The sequence below is a fragment of the Phyllobates terribilis genome, unplaced genomic scaffold (assembly GCF_046119375.1).
Source record: "Phyllobates terribilis strain yellow unplaced genomic scaffold, ASM4611937v1 Scaffold_364__1_contigs__length_1914224, whole genome shotgun sequence".
NCBI classification, from domain to species: Eukaryota; Metazoa; Chordata; class Amphibia; order Anura; family Dendrobatidae; genus Phyllobates; species Phyllobates terribilis.
Window position 1 is genome coordinate 1,875,156 of NW_027363124.1, and position 17,995 is coordinate 1,893,150.

Sequence of the window (17,995 nt, forward strand, 5' to 3'; positions counted from 1 at the left end):
ATACATGCCCCTCTCATCCTTGGTAAATTTCTGTCTGGCCTAAAAAAGGGGGGGCCTAAAGGGGGGGGTACTGTAGCGTCGGCGTCCCTGCCTCCTGCTAGGCAGGGACGCTGTTCCTCTCACCTCTCTGCTCCGTGCCCGGCGTCTTCCTCCCGCTCTGCTGGCAGCGCGCGCTCCTCCCCTGGTCACTGTGCTTAGGGCGCGCGTGCGCGCTCCCCCTCTCTTAAAGGGGCCGCGCGCGCCGCTCTAAGGAGTCCCCGACCAATGGCCGGAGGACCTCTCCATATATAAGGCACCTCCTCCAAGATGGAGGTGCCCGAGCAATGTTGTTGCAAAGCCTTCACTCTGCTTCAGCCCTCAGGTCCCGTTACCAGTTACCTGCCAGTCACCTGCCAGATTCCTGCTTGTTACCTGCCAGTCACCTGCCAGATTCCTGCCTGTTACCTGCCAGTCACCTGCCAGATACCTGCTTGATACCTGTCTGATATCCGCTTACCTGCTTGCAAGCCTGCGGTCCGACGGTCTGCGTTCCGACACCTGTGAGTCTGTCTATGGACCAGCCTGTCCGCTCACCTGGGAGCGCTCACCTGCTACCTGCCTGTTAGCCTACCTGGAGGCTCCGCCGTCACTTGCCGTGACCACCTGCCTGTCCAGAGACTCTTGCCCGCTCACCTGGGAGCGCTCACCTGCTACCTGCCTGCTAGCCTACCTGGAGGCTCTGCCGTCACTTGCCGTGACCACCTGCCTGTCCAGAGACTCTTGCCCGCTCACCTGGGAGCGCTCACCTGCTACCTGCCTGCTAGCCTACCTGGAGGTTCTGCCGTCACTTGCCGTGACCACCTGCCTGTCCAGAGACTCTTGCCCGCTCACCTGGGAGCGTCCACCTGCTACCTGTCTGCTAGTCTACCTGGAGGCTCTGCCGTCACTTGCCGTGACCACCTGCCTGTCCAGAGACTCTTGCCCGCTCACCTGGGAGCATCCACCTGCTACCTGTCTGCTAGTCTACCTGGAGGTTCTGCCGTCACTTGCCGTGACCACCTGCCTGTCCAGAGACTCTCGCCCGCTCACCTGGAAGCGCTCACCAGCCACCTGCCTGCTGTCCTTCTACCCAGAGACTGTCCCTGTCACTTGCCGTGACTACCTGCCCTTCTACCCAGAGACTGTCCCTGTCACTTGCCGTGACTACCTGCCCGCCTTCCCTGGGTGTCACCCGCTTCCTTACAAGGACTGCCCCTTTGTATAGTTGCTCTGTGGTTCCACCTCCCAGACCCGTTACATGGGATATAACTGATAAGAAATAATTCTGATATAGAAGCTCAGATATCTCGATGAAGTAAAACAATATGTGAACCTCATTCACAGGGAACTGAGTAGCAATGGGTAGAGTATAAAATCCAAAAATGTAATCCAGAATGGGGCTGTATTCACACAAAAGAGGCATAGGAAATTTGCTCATTGAGTCACTTAGTGGCTAGTGAATAATGTCTAAAAATCCACTCACTTTCCTTTTTGAGGATACATCTATTGTGATCACCTCCTCTCACGTTGGGATTAACCATCTCAATGATACAAAAGGAGATGTCTCCGGTTTCACATCTATGTACACTGTTCATGAGTCTCGCTAATGGGATGTCCTGACCATGGCGTGTATCGCGCAAATGCCCCTCTCCCCCACCCTCCTAACTAACTAACTCTTGGTCGTGCATACATAATCTAGGGGGCAGGTGCAAGTGGCCATATATGCAAGTCCTGAGGTTTTACAGTTGGAATAGTCCTTCTAGAAAAAGGAGGAACTCGAGAAAGATTTGCATGGTCTCATCCAATTACATGTACAACGTTCTCCACATATAAAGAAACCGCAAACTCTTCTATCTAAGCAAGTCCCCTTGGGTGCAGGTTTTTTATAGAAACTATGCACTAAACGGTCCCTAATTGAACGACCCTTTCTGAAAGTTATTGTGAGAGTAGATCACACAGCACCCTCAGGTCCGGGTCCACCACAAGTATATCCCAGTGTTTTCTGAGGATATTAAAGATACGGTCACTCTGATTGTCACAAGTTCCTATTACTTGTGTTATCCCATCTTTTTCTTGCTCTCTTGGTTAGGTATGGAGGAGTGTCTGTCTCTCCCGTTTTTCTGCAAACAACTGTGTGAAATTCAAAATGTATTGTGGATACCTTTTTCCTTGAATTTGGTGTTCATGTCTATTGCCTGTATATTAAAATCTGTGACATTAGAACAGTTCCTTCTCAACTGTAAAAATTGTCCCTTGGGTATTCCTTTTTTTGGGGGATGGGGTGGTGACTATCCCACTTCAATAGTTTATTAGTGCTTGTAGGTTTAGGGTAGATGAGTGTCCCTAGGGTCCCATCCCGTTATTTCTTGATTAGTACATCCAGGAAAGGCAACTGGTTATAATTAACCTCTGATGTAAATCTAAGGCCCACTCTATTGATGTTGATTTCCCTGACAAATTCAAGAAATTGTTCACTCGTCTCTGACCAGAAGATAAAATTGTCCTGAATATATCTATACCATACCCCAATATATGGATGCCACCACTTATAATCATCCCTGAATATTGTGGTTTCCTCCCATCAGCTCAAACCTAGATTAGCATATGATGGGGCACAGGGGCTCCCCATCGCAGTACCCCTGAGCTGGTGAAGAACTTCCTGTCAAAAAGAAAGAACTTATGAACAAGAGTGTATTTAAGAAGATTCTCCATGAAGTCATTATTTCTGCTACACTCTATTGATCTCGATTTCAAGAAATGTCTTACTCCTCTGATATCATCCTCATGCGGTATATTACTGTACAAAGCCTCGATATCTAGTAAAGCCTGCTCCCCTACATGCATGTATACATGCTCGAGGGTATACATGGAGGGGAGCAGGCAGAGGGAAAACAAATTCCAGAGGACTTATTCCAACTGCATTACCTCAGGCGGTACTGTGGGAACATTATACTATGTGGGGGCATCATATATACTGCATAAGGGGCATAATGGGGGCATTACACTGTGTGGGGGCATCATACATCCTGCATAAGGGGCATAATGGGGGCATTACACTGTGTGGGGGCATCATACATCCTGCATAAGGGGCATAATGGGGGCATTACACTGTGTGGGGGCATCATACATCCTGCATAAGGGGCATAATGGGGGCATTACACTGTGTGGGGGCATCATACATACTGCATAAGGGGTATAATGGGGGCATTACACTGTGTGGGGGCATCATACATACTGCATAAGGGGCATAATGGGAGCATTACACTGTGGGGGGCATCATACATCCTGCATAAGGGGAATAATGGGGGCATTACACTGTGGGGCCAGTAACGGGGTCCTGTACTATGAGAACAATATGTTTCCTCCCTTCCTGTCTCCATAGTTGGGTCGTATGTATCTATTACAGGAAACAGAACAAAACCTTATGATTCTTATAAAGGGGCAACACAAGACCCCAAAAGAGTCTCCGTGCTGAAGGGGTTAATGCCCCCTGCGCCCAGTAATGGGGGATCTCCACATACCTCCACCTGCAGAGCCGCCACCAAATATATGGCTGTTCTGTGCGCACAGGACCTGTGATGAGGTCACAGGAGGGGAGGAGTCGGGGGTCACATGATCAGGGGCCTCAGTGGATGCAGGACTCTGCTGTGCTGGTTGTCATGGTGCTGGATGAGCTGAAATTTATGTGTGGGGTCAGGAGGGGTTTACAGTGTGGATGTAGCAGAGCCGCTCACTGCTGTCAACAACGTTGTCAGAGTATTACGCCACTTTTACGGACTCACAATAAAACATACAAAAATGAAACCAAAATGGATTTTCCTGGGAAATATGTTAAGGAACATCCTTTCCAGGTTAATGGCTTGTATATAAGGCAAAATAAATAACCAAAAACAAAAATACTCCTCCACACCTTCAGCTATGTTCACACACAGCGTTTTTGATGCATTTTTGCACTTTTGCATTGCTTTCAACTGTGAAAAATACATTCACCAGTAAATAACATTTTACAACCTTATCTGGCCATGTGGTGTGTGAGATATGATCAGACACATCCATACAGTGCTGAAAAGACTTGGGAACAGCATGGGGAAGACCACTGGAAGCATCTCTGACTCCCAGGTCAGACGTGATCCTATATTACAGCGGTAATAATACAGACATTTTTGGCAACGTGACAAATATTAAACTCCATTTAAAATGGGCAAGGCGCGTGACAAGGGAGGGGGAAGTGGACATGCACGCCGAGGCCGTGGGCAACATGAAACTGTGCCTGCTGAGGGAGCACAACAGGCACCCAATCAAGTCAAACTACCTTCCTGTCCCAATTTCTAGGGGGCCGCGTAATACCACTCTTGAAGCCAGAGCAGTGTGAAAAGGTTGTTGGTTGGTGTTAGGAAAACTAACACTTCCTTACTTTAGGTAAGGGTACGGTGAGAATAGAGAGGAAAACAATCTTGAATTGTGTGGATAAAACAAAAGCTTATTTAATGTTCATTCAAAAGTGATTACAAAAATGAAGAAATATAGTTCATAGCACGCAAAAAGAAGAATCAGGTTAGAAGAGAGAAAGGAAACAATTATAGGTTCTTACGTATCCAGTATAGAAGCATGATCCGTGTTGGAGATACTCGAGGAATGAGTGATCTCCCCCATTCATGTCCGGCTCTCCTTATATACCATCTCGCCTCATAGACATACATTGGAGAATATTTTTACAGTTTCATAACCCAATATGGCGACTTGCTGATATATTAGTAGCTTCTATCATATTAGAACAAAACTAGTAGCTTGTGACATACGCATTTTGGCTACGTGCACATCACCTCATGTTGGTATATTTTAAACATATGGCTAGTGACCTTTAAGGATCATTAGTTATACCCAAATAACCCATATAGACAAGAGTCCTATAGGTTTGACAAACTGAACAGGTGTTTCTACCAAGGTCCCAGAATAACTGCAGTCTTTGTCTATATTTGAATCTAAGCATGGTTAGAGCCTAAGCATGTTAAAGCTTATGTATATATATTTTTCTATCATAAGAAATTAATATTTTACAGTCCCCCCGATTATGATTTAAAAAATATCATAATCAATCCTAAACTCATTCTCTCACCATTCGTATCACATTCATTCTTTATTCTGAAAACCTTGTATCGACACCTGTATTGAATGTCATCTGAGTTCCCAAAAACTTCTGAATTAAAAATAAAAATTCACTCAAAAAGTTATGTTTTTCTTTTTAACATTTCTCTTAAAATATCATCTTCCTTTTTCATTTCTGTCTTTATTTTTTTGTATATTTTCTTAATTTTACACATGATAAAAATCTGATTAACAATACACAGCAAGATCCAAATAAATATGATTATGATTGGATTTGTTAATACGCTTCCTGCAGCCATTTTCGCTGAAGACTGTGACCAACTAGTTACTGATCTTCCTAGATTTTTCCACCAAGATGAGCCTGACATACTTGTCCACTCATGTTCAATATCATCTAAATGACCTTGTTCATGTCCAAATACAATTTCAGCTTCTTTTAGTTGTTTTGTTAACAAACCTTTGTCTTTATTTATCTCATTTGTCCACATATTCCAAGGAAAATTATTTATTTGGCACAAATTGAACTGTATTGAAAGGATTTTCAGATTTCTTGTCCCTATTGATGTAATATTAATACTTCCTACCTACTTGGAGATATTTTTCACATTTCCCTCCATACAATATAAACCTATTGTCAGATTTTCAGCATGTACACAAGATGGGAAGAATGCAGAAACAACTTCATTTTCTGATATAACTTGGAAACAAATTTTGTTTGAGCTTATTGGAGTCACCAAGTCATGTATCGTGTGCACATTCTCAACTCTGGCATGACATGAGGTATGATTATGGAAACATGAGTTATAAATGACTTTATCCTGTCCAGGTAGACACATTACCTTAGAAACAAAATGTACAGTGGGTACGGAAAGTATTCAGACCCTTTTACATTTTTCATTCTTTGTTTCATTGCAGCCATTTGGAGAATTCTAAAAAGTTAATTTTTTTAAAGTACACTCTGCACCCCATCTTGACTGAAAAAAAAACAGAAATACAGACAGTTTTGCAAATTTATTAAAAAAGAAAAAATGAAATATCACACGGGCATAAGTATTCAGACCCTTTGCTCAGTATTGAGTAGAAGCACCCTTTTGGGCTAGTACAGCCATGAGTCTTCTTGGAAAAGATGCAACAAGTTTTTCACACCTGCATTTTGGGATCCTCTGCCATTTTTCCTTGCAGATCCTCTCCAGTTCCATCAGGATGAATGGTAAACGTTGTTGGACAGCCATTTTCAGGTCTCTCCAAAGATGCTCAATTGGGTTTAGGTCAGGGCTCTGGCTGGGCCAGTCAAGAATGGTCACAGAGTTGTTCTGAAGCCACTCCTTTGTTATTTTAGCTGTGTGCTTAGGGTCATTGTCTTGTTGGAAGGTGAACCTTCGGCCAAGTCTGAGTTCCAGAGCACTCTGGAAGAGGTTTTCATCCAGGATATCTCTGTACTTGGCCGCATTCATGTTTCCTTCAATTGCAACCAGTCATCCTGTCCCTACAGCTGAAAAACACCCCCATAGCATGATGCTGTCACCACCATGTTTCACTGTTGGGATTGTATTAGGCAGGTGATGAGCAGTGCCTGGTTTTCTCCACACATACCGCTTAGAATTATCACCAAAAAGTTTTATCTTCATCTCATCAGACCAGAGAATCTTTTTCCTCATAGTCTGGGAGTCCTTCATGTGTTTTTGAGCAAACTCTAATAAATTTGCAAAAATTTCTACATGTCTGTTTTTTTTCAGTCAAGATGGGGTGCAGAGTGGACTTTAATGAGAAAAAAATGAACTTTTTAGAATTTACCAAATGGCTGCAATGAAACAAAGAGTGAAAAATATAAAGGGGTCTGAATACTTTCTGTACCCACTATAACCATGAAAAAATGTCTAATTGTTCAGTGTTTGTACCATCAAATGCAAAATCTGTGTACTGTAATAGATAATATAGTAATTGTGTATTACTAACAGGAATGCCCAGAACAGTTATAGGAACCATGGTTTCTTCTCTTCCCGATATTGGGATTAGTGATGTTCCCATACAAATGTTCTGTTCACATCCTAACCACGTATTTACCCACAAATCTGTATGATTTAATGCAAAATTATATTCTGTAGGCAAATTTCTCATTATTCCTAAAGGTGTAATTCCACTTTGCAATGCCTGTGCAATCATTTTCAGATTGGTGGAGTATTCAATCTGAATTTCTAGACATGCTCCGGCCATTGGGATTCCTGTTCACTTTCTATTAGAGCTAAAGTAGCATCTTGTAGATGTGACACTGAAGATCCCAGCACAGCAGCAGTGTTCAAAACCATCTTCTCAAGGAGTTGATGCAAACTTTTCTTAATTTTTACCCCTTTACCTCCAATATACCCAATATTTTCCAAATCTGATTTAAGTGTATGAATGTCCATAGTATTAATTAAACTTCCCACTGTTCCTAATCCCCCCCAAAATACCTTCTAATATCCCCCTCTTACTTCTAACATGTGTTGAAGATCTTTTCCCAAACCATTGTTCTATTTCCATCTCCATGTTGATGAGATGTGATTGACATTTGGGATATCTGGATGAGATTTTCAAGTTAGACATATCAAAAGTCCAGACTATAGTTATCAACACTCCATCTCTTAATAGAGGTTTAGATTGTAATTGATTGATTTGGAAAGGAGTAGATGGTTGAAACCTTGTCTGTGTACATACATTATCTACTGCTGACCAAACATTTACATCTTTACATTGTTTTTAATTATTTTTAGTTAAAACGCAACATTGGTAAAGTCTAGAATCCTTAGGAGATGGATTATCTAGAGAAAAAACTAAATTCTTATCCAACCATCTCACATTCCCGTATTGACTTCTATGTATAACATTTGTTGGACCATTTGAAAAACTTCCCAAAAATAATTTGTTTCTGGTCCATGTTAGCAAAGACTCGGGAGGTAACTCTAACCTTGTGTTGCATTTCAATTAAAGAGGAGACATATTTTCTTGACTATGTACTGCTTGTGGTGCAACCCTTCCTTCTGGAGTGATAGTACTTGTTACTGTAAAAACTACAGATACTTGTACTTGTACTGATTCTCTGGTTATCTGGAAATTCCATGTTTTTACCCAATCTTCATCTTCTTCTGTAATAGAAAGTAATGAAGGATCCAAAATTTTCCCCAAAAGTTGTATCTTTAACACAATCTCTGTTTCGGATGTTCTAACTGTCCCTTTTGTGATCATATCATTAGTAATATCACCCGGCCACACAGCTTTCTCTTCACCTCTTATCTCTATATTCCAGTATAACACATCTGTAGGATTACATTCCCATGTGCCTGTATTATTATAATGTATATAATCTCCTTGTAACTGTGTAAATTTAGACTTAGGTCCTGTGGCAGCATGTAATATTAAATGTCGTGTATGAAGTGTAGCTCAATACAGCATTTTACACCATAACCCATGCAAATGTTTCCAGTAATATCTACTGAATCGTCCGGTATGTCTTCATCTATTAGATTTTGTATACTTGATCCTCTTGGTTTGTAAACTTTGTAAAGTTCCTTTGATATGCCCATTCACTTCACTAGTATTTGCTCCATGATATAAAATGTCTTCTGCGTAGATCAGAATTGAAATAGTACAAAGTAGCAGAAATGTGGTTCCCATCAGATAATAGCTTTTCCTGGGAAACTTTTTCTTTTCTTGAAGGATTGGTGTTGAATCCCTTCCATCCATCAAGGACATGGTATTCCGTATTCCAGCTCTTATTGGAATCCATTTCTTCCTAAAAGAAATGCAGTATCATTATTTTGTAATATACAATTTGCATTGATCAATATGTACCCACAATTTTTGTTGTCTGCAGGTATTTTTAACCACGTTGGATGCTGGTTGCACTAGGATCATAACTCATCCCATGGTGTCGATTATTTCAAAGGGACCTTCCCAGTTACTTTCCCAAGGTCCACTCTTCCTGAAAGTTTTAATCATGACTAGAGCCCCTTTTTTGAATTTGGATTCATATGGTGGCTCCATCCTCTGCATTCTTGATGCAGCATGTGGAAGAATGGTTTTCAAGTTTTCCTGCAACAATTGCAACCATTTGAACCTTGCAACACCATCTTTTTGAGGTGTGGACAAAAATGGTTCATGTTGGAAAATCAATGGCATTTTCCTTCCTGACATTAGTTCAAAAAGAGTAAACTGAGTTGTGGAGGAAGTTGTTCCTCTAACACTCAACAGTACAAAAGGTACTGCATCCACCCAAGTATTACCTTTGTCCAATAACATTTTGGCAATTCTGGATTTTATTGTCTTATTCATCCTTTCCACAATACCAGCAGACTGTGGATGGTAAGGTACATGAAACTGTTGTTGTACCCCTAGAATAGTACAAACCCCTCAATAGTGACCCCTCTCTGTCCACTTCTATGGGTGCAGTGTGTGACCCCGCTCCGTCCACTTCTATAGGAGCAGTGGTGTAAGGTGTGACCCTGCTCCATACATTAGAAACTGTATCTAATCCCATCCTGTATGATACACTCTGCTGAGCTCAATATCTAACCCCATACAGGACTACACTTAGTCCTGTATCTAATAGCAGCATGTCTTACTCTAAGCATATCTAAACGCGCATGTGATACAGTCCACATATCTAACCCCAGTTTATGATACAGCGAGCAGCACCATCTATCAGGATCAGCTCTGCCGGCCGTCCTCAGTGACACTGTACTTGTCAGTATCGCTGGCGGTCTCCAACAAAATGTGCGATATTCCCCAGACCGGTGTATTTAATCCCGTCATTGTGTGCAATACGCCCCGGACTGGTGTATCTAATCCCATCATGTGATACACTACACTGAGCCCTATATCTAGATATGTGTAGTGTATCATGTGCTGTGAATAGTCCCACTGTAACACTCCGTATTGTTATGGTAAATATTTATACTTTGATTTGATTATTATTTTAGACAATTAAATCTACCTACTGTATTTTTTGGACTATAAGACGCACCCTTATATTTTGGGGTGGAAAATAGAAAAAAATATTTTTTATAATATGGGGGTCCATCTTATAGTCTGAATAGGTATGGTATCTTACCTGGGGGGCAGTGGAGCGAGGGTCACAGGAGGCAGGGTCCCTCAGGAAGTTGGCGGCTGCAGCAGAAGAGGTCAGATGCTGTGAAGCCTGTGCCGGGCCGGGGCCTGTGCCTGGCTAAGGCCCTCAGCCTGGCCGATTCCTGTGCTGGGGCCTGTGGCTAGGGCTTAGGCCTCTGGCTGGGGCTGAGGCCTCTGGCTAGGGCTGAGGCCTCTATATGGGGCTGAGGCCTCTGGCTAGGGCTGAGGCCGGGGCCTCGGGCTGGGGCCTGTAGCGGACTGAGCCCGGGGCCTTGGACTGGGGCCTGTAACGTGCTGAGGCCGGGACCTCGGGCTGGTGCCTGTACCGGTCTGCGGCAGATGCCGGGCAGTGAGCGGCGAATCAGTGCGGACTGAGCAGGTTTCCGGTGTGCGCGGCCATCTTCCTAGAGCTGTGAGCTACAGGAAAATGGCTGCCGGAGCTACGGTCTGAACATGTGCCGGCTCGGGCGGCCATTTTCCTGTATATAACAGCTCTAGGAAGATGGCTGCGCACACCGGAAACCTGCGCAGGCTGCACTGCCTCGCCACCCGACACCGCTCACAGCCCGACACCGGCCCCAGCCCCAGCACCGGCCGGGCACAGGTTCCGGTCCCTGCCCCAGCCGCTCTGCCTCACCTCTGCTGCCGCTGACGCTGCTACCACGACCGCGATCCTGGAGGGCCCTGCAATCCCACTTTACCACCACCGTAGGTAACGTTCAGACCATAAGACGCACCCCCAATTTTCCTCCCAAATATTGGGAGAAAAAAGTGTGTCTTATGGGCCGAAAAATACCGTATATATTTTTGATAATTTAATATTTTAATATTAGTCTTATAAGTGTTACTCATAAAAGCGATAACACGGCATTGTATGAAATATACAGCTGTCTTTGTGTTAAGCTTTCCTACTTTGTTTTTAAAAGTATAGTAAATTGGACAGAGCTAGCTTTCAAGGACTGTTATTTCCAATTAAAATACTTTCTTTCTTAGGTAATGTTACCCACCCCTTTCTTCTGGGGTGTAATAAAATACTTGTTGCTTGGGTTCTGAGGGCAGACAAGAATTGTACACTCAGAAACTGGCTGTGTGTTATTTTATTTCTCCGATGCATCGTATTTATTTATTTAATTTGAACCAAAAATGGCAGATTTGGAGATAATTATCTCAATCCAAATTCTTGGAAGGGCTACCACGACAGTATCTAACCCCAGCTTATGATTAGAGATGAGCGGTGTTCGACTCGAACTGTTCGCCAATCTCAAATTCGAGCTGTTTTGGGCGGTGTTCGAGCCGTTCGGCGAACACGAACGATTTGAAAAAAATTCAGCTGTTCGAGGTTATGTTCGATAACTGTTCGTGCACCAAAATCATAACTGGATTTTTTCTCAGTAATGCTGAAAATTAATGTTAATACGCAGTTTGAGTGTACAGCGGGGCGGGGGGAGGGGCAGGGGATGGATCTCTGCAGGAATAATGAAGATCTCCATTTTTTTTCTCTTTCCCGCATTTACAGTGGGGAGGTCCAATCTGTCAGCCTATCAGCAGCGCACACACGGAGCGAACTGCTTTTTTTCACACAAGCAAGGGCATGTGTCATTGGCAGTGTATGTCACATGTCCTTGCCCTATAAGACCCAGACATTTTCCCCGTCGCCACCATTTTCTCACTGCTGCAGCTGCGCGTTAGACGGCACCGCTGTTGATGTGTGCGCTATACTTTGTTAATTTCAAGCCAATTTTCGCACAAATCTACAGATAGCTTAGGAGTAGGGAATAGTTGTGATTGCAGTCCTTTTAAGGACTAGGTTACATCATTTCCTACGGCTTTTATCAGGCAGGTCTGTGCTCTTAAATAGATAGGTTGGGAGTAAAGACTAATTTTAATTGCAGTCCTTTTCAGGGCTAGGTTACATCAGTTCCTATCACTTTTATCAGGCAGGTCTGTGCTCTTAAATAGATTGGTTGGGAGAAAAGACTAATTGTAATTGCAGTCCTTTTCAGGGCTAAGTTACATCAGTTCCTATCACTTTTTGCAAGGCAGGTCTGTGCCAGTGCTGTGCAAGTTTTTTTCACAGCATTTGGCTTAATCTAGCAAAGCAAATCCTTTTTGTCCTCTTGCAGTGTGTGTTAGTCAGTGGAGAAGCCTATCTGTGTTGCAAGCTACACCACCTGTGTATAGAATACAATTTTTTTTACTACACATAGTGAAATAAAACCTTTTGGGCATAGCATCATTCTATTAGTTCATCTATACTAACCTCCATCAGGTTGCAAATTCAATATAATGTTTTTCTGCATCTAGCTCTGAAAAACTATTTCGGCTTCTAGCAGTGTGTGGGACTTGTTCTATTAGTCCATCTATACTAACCTCCACCAGGTTGCAAATTCAATATAATTTTTTTCTGCATCTAGCTCTGAAAAAATATTTCGGCTTGTAGCAGTGTGTGGGACTTGTTCTATTAGTCCATCTATACTAACCTCCATCAGGTTGCAAATTGAATATAATTTTTTTCTGCATCTAGCTCTGAAAAAATATTTCGGCTTCTAGCAGTGTGTGGGACTTGTTCTATTAGTCCATCTATACTAACCTCCATCAGGTTGCAAATTCAATATAATTTTTTTCTGCATCTAGCTCTGAAAAAATATTTCGGCTTCTAGCAGAGTGTGGGACTTGTTCTATTAGTCCATTTATACTAACCTCCATCAGGTTGCAAATTCAATATAATTTTTTTCTGCATCTAGCTCTGAAAAAATATTTCGGCTTGTAGCAGTGTGTGGGACTTGTTCTATTAGTCCATCTATACTAACCTCCATCAGGTTGCAAATTCAATCTAATTTTTTTCTGCATCTAGCTCTGAAAAAATATTTTGGCTTCTAGCAGTGTGTGGGACTTGTTCTATTAGTCCATCTATACTAACCTCCAGCAGGTTGCAAATTCAAAATTATTTTTATCTCCATCTAACCCAGCCAATACTTTTGGGCTAATACCACAGTTTGGCCACTCAGCTCTGCTCGGTTCCCATCCATTGTTTTTTGTGCAAACAACTCCAGAGTTGTAAATTAGTTAACCACCAAAATGAGTGGAAAAAGGCCTGCTGCTGGTGGAAAGGGGAATAGGCGTGTTGGGAAGGGAAAAAAATTTTGTGTCCGTGGGGTAGGTGTTAAAGCAACAGTAACATCTGCAGAAGAAAGACCATCTTCCAGCCAAACTAAGATGTCTACTTCTTTTAGCGGACAATGTGATAAGATCCCTTTCTTACGGCCACGCCAATCGCTACAAATTCCAGATGAGGCACAAAAACAGCAGGTGCTTCAACGGATATCAAGTGCTCCTTTAAGTGGGCTCTCCTCCACCTCAACTTCAACATCACAAATACTCCAGTCCTCAGATCCAGGACCAGACGCAGAAGGTTCTGACCATAATGTAGACCCTCGTTCCCAAACTGTAACTCCTGTTGGTGGAGACAATGAGGAAGACGATGATGAGACTCAAATACCTGATTGGAGCGACAACTTTAGTTTTTTGTCAGGGCAGGAAGAGGTTGGCTCTGAGGACGACGGGTGTGAGAACACACAGGGTGATGATGACGAGGTTGGAGATCCCACTTACTGTCAACACACAGTCAGCCAAGAGATGAGGTCAGCAGAGGAGGTGGAGGAGGATGCTAGTGACGACGAGGTCAGGTTGCGCCTTCCTGGACAGAGACGTAGTACAACTCTGCCTCTGACCCCAAGTCGTGGTGGCTCTTCAGGTCGCATGGGTGCTAAGCCTTGCATAGCCTGGGCATTTTTTCAGATCGATAAAGATGACCCAACTCATGTTATCTGTAACATTTGTCAGCAAAAGCTAAGTAGAGGCCAAAAAATACATAGTTTGAGTACTTCATGCATGAACCGGCACATGGATATGAAGCATAAGTTGCAGTGGGAAGCTCACTGTGCTACAATGCGGCCTAGCCGGCCGGGCCAACCGCCGTCTACCACATCTTGTGCATCCACGGCCTCTTTATCCTCTGTGACTGGGGGGACAGCAGTCACACCTGTTTTGGGACGCAGACCTGCCACCTCTTTACCCGCAACAGCCAGCGTGATTGGCAGGTCATCATTTTCTTTGGAGGTGGAAACACCAGCTGGTGTTCAGCGCTGTCCGACATCGATAGCACCACCTTTGGATCAAGGCAACCTAACATGTCCGCCTGCATCTTCCTCACAGACCGGCAGTTTGCCGGGGACACCCTTCTCAACCCCGTCTAAGCACAACAGCCAGCCCTCGGTCCCTCAGATGTGGACAAGTAAAAGACCATTTCCTCCTAGCCATGAGAAAGCTAAGAGGTTGAATTTCACCATCTGCAAGCTCTTGGCTACAGAAATGCTTCCTTTCCGCCAGGTGGACACAGAGAATTTTCGAGACCTCATGTCCGTCGCAGTGCCCCAGTACCAGATGCCCAGTCGGCACTACTTCTCAAAGAAAGGTGTGCCTGCGCTCCACCAGCATGTCGCACACAACATCACCGCTTCTTTGAGAAACTCTGTGTGTGACAGGGTGCATTTCACCACAGACACTTGGACGAGTAGGCATGGACAGGGGCGTTACATGTCGCTGACTGGACACTGGGTAACTATGGTGACAGCAGGACAAGGGGCTGCTGTCCAAGTCTTGCCGTCCCCACGAGTTGTGCGTCAATCCTCTTTATCTCAAAGTTCTACACTGCTTCTGCCTCCTCAACCTCCTCTCGGTCCTCCACCTGCACCCAAAGCCTGCCTGGTCATGCCACAAGCTTTCTAACTGCGCAGATGGGATCCTGCACACCTCGTTACTATGCTGGCAGCAGGGCTCAACGTCATCAGGCGGTTTTTACTTTGAAATGTCTGGGAAATGTGAGTCACACAGCTGAGGAGTTGAGGTCAGCTCTGGAGAACCAGTTTCATGAATGGCTGTCTCCACTGGACCTGAAACCAGGGAAGGCCGTGTGCGACAATGCTGCAAACCTGGGTGCGGCCCTTCGCCGGGGCAATGTCACACACGTGCCTTGTATGGCTCATGTGTTGAACCTGGTTGTCCAGCAATTTTTAGCCCACTATCCCGGACTAGATGGCCTTCTGCAGAGGGCACGGTCGCTGTGTGCTCACTTCCGCCTTTCGCATCCCGCAGCTCAGCGACTTACATCTCTACAGAAGTCGTTGGGCCTGCCACTTCACCGGCTAAAATGCGATGTGCCTACCCGGTGGAATTCAACTCTGCACATGTTGCAGCGACTGTGGCAGCACCGACAAGCCCTGGTGCAATACGTTGTGACGTATAGCCTGGGCCAACGAGATCCAGAGGTGGGGCAAGTTACGCTGGAGGAGTGGTCTCAGATCAGGGACCTATGCACCCTTCTGCACAGTTTTGAAATGGCGACGAAGATGTTTAGTGCTGACGATGCAATTATCAGCATGACTATTCCGGTGATTTACATGCTGGAGCACATGTTAAACAGAATTCAGAGTCAGGTGGTGGCACAAGAGGAGGTGGAGGAAGTAGAGAAGGAGGAGTTGTATGCGGAAGGGCTAACATCTGCAAGGTCCAGACGGTCAGCAGCACCAAGGCGGCAGGCATGTGAGGGTGGGGGAGATGGTTTTACCAGGGCGCATGGTAGCAGCCAAACTAGTGAGGAAGGTGCAGGAGCCCAGGAAGAAGTGGAGGATGAACTGATGGAAGACTCATCAGATGAGGGAGACCTTGATCACATTTCTGTTGTGCGAGGTTGGGGGGAAAGGGCAGAGGAAGGAAGCATGATTGTTACCTCGCCACCAACACAACAGGGACTTGGTGCTCCTGGATGCGCAAGACACATGAGTGCCTTCTTGCTGCACTACCTGCAACATGACCCTCGAATTGTGAGAATTAGAAATAATCCTGACTACTGGGTTGCCACACTGTTAGATCCCCGGAACAAAAGTAAATTTGCAGAAATTATTCCTGCCATAGAAAGAGATGCACGCATGCAGAAGTATCAGCAGAGACTGTTGCAGAATCTTACATGTGCTTTTCCCCAAAACACTAGTGGTGCACGTAGTGAATCTCACAGTTCCAACTTGCCAACCGTGGGACCGTCGAGTGTTCAGCACTCAAACCGTAACTGAAACACAGTATCTGCTGGTAACATCAATTTTGCGGAATCATTTCACCACTTTTTTAGCCCATCCTTTGCAAGGCCACAGGAGACAAGAAGTCTGACACATAGTCAACGCCTAGAGACGATGGTACAGGAGTATCTCCAAGTAAACATTAAAGCCATGACTGTGTCACTGGACCCTTCCTCTTTTGGGCTTCCAATCTGGATAAATGGCCGGAGCTCGTCACTTATGCCTTGGAGATCTTGTCATGCCCCGCAGCCTGCGTTCTGTCTGAACGTGTGTTCAGCGCTGCTGGTGGTGTGCTGACAGATAAGCGCACGCGGCTCTCCACTGATAATGTAGACAGACTCACGTTCATAAAGATGAACAAATCATGGATCTGAAACGACTTTTCTACCCCTGTGTCATCCTGGGGAGAGTAAAAGCTTGATGATTTGTTAAAATCACCTCACCAACCGTTTTAAGCTTTAAAATTACTAATCATGTTTATCTGTATCTTGGCTGGAAAATAATTTGGGCCTTGTAGCAGTGTTTGGTACTGATTCTATTAGGCCATCTATACTAAGCTCCACCAGATTTAAAATTACTAATCATGTTTATCTGTATCTTGGCTGGAAAATAATTTGGGCCTTGTAGCAGTGTGCAGTACTGATTCTATTAGGCCATCTATACTAAACTCCACCAGATTTAAAATTACTAATCATGTTTATCTGTATCTTGGCTGGAAAATAATTTGGGCTTTGTAGCAGTTTGCAGTACTGATTCTATTAGGTCATCTATACTAAGCTCCACCAGCTTTCAAATTAATAATAATTTTTAGCTGCATCTAGCCCGGAAAATAATTTTGGGGCTCCTAGATGCGCAAGACACATGAGTGCCTTCTTGCTGCACTACCTGCAACATGACCCTCAGATTGTCAGAATTCGAAGTAATCCTGACTACTGGGTTGCCACACTCTTAGATCCCCCACACTCTTCGATCAACCTTTTCATTTTAATAAAGAACAAAAAATGGTCATTTTTGAAATTATAAGCATTAGCAGGTTATTAGAAACTGAAATCAAACAGTTTTCAACTCAAAACTTTATTCTAGGTGATGTTACATTTGCACATAGGATCGCGTGTTCGAAAGGAGCTTCTCAACTCTCTCGTCCATTGAATTTGTCAGGTTTTGGATGGTTTCTGCTTCAATTGTTTTGCATGAGGACAGAATACCCTCCCAGAGCTGTTGCTTAGTTGTGAACTGCCTCCCGCCATCATAGACACTCCTTTTGATGATGCTCCAGAGGTTCTCAATGGGGTTGAGGTCAGGGGAGCATGGGGGCCACACCATAAGTTTGTCCCCTTTTATGCCCATATCAGCCAGAGATGCAGATGTGTTATGTGCAGCATGAGACAGTGCATTATCATGCATGAAAATGATCTTGCTGCGGTATACACGGTTCTTCTTCTTGAACCATGGCAGGAAGTGCTGTTTGAGAAACTCCACATACATTATGGAGTTCATCTTTATCCCTTCAGGGATCCTAAAGGGGCCGACAATCTCTCTCCCCATGATTCCAGCCCAAAACATTACTCCACCTCCTCCTTGTTGGCGCTGTAGCCGTGTTTGTGTGGGGTGTCCATCAACCAGCCATTCTCCATTCC

The 17,995-nt window shown here is 44.3% G+C and overlaps 1 protein-coding gene across 1 annotated transcript in view; it reads right to left on the minus strand.

The window, feature by feature from the left end:
• LOC141222888 (uncharacterized) overlaps nt 1–3,630 on the minus strand; it is an 89,620-nt gene extending 85,990 nt beyond the window's left edge. The window contains exon 1 of the mRNA XM_073666721.1: nt 3,540–3,630. The gene's annotated coding sequence lies outside the window, so the exon portion shown is untranslated. The remainder of the gene's footprint in view (nt 1–3,539) is intronic.
• Nucleotides 3,631–17,995: the final 14,365 nt, after the last annotated feature.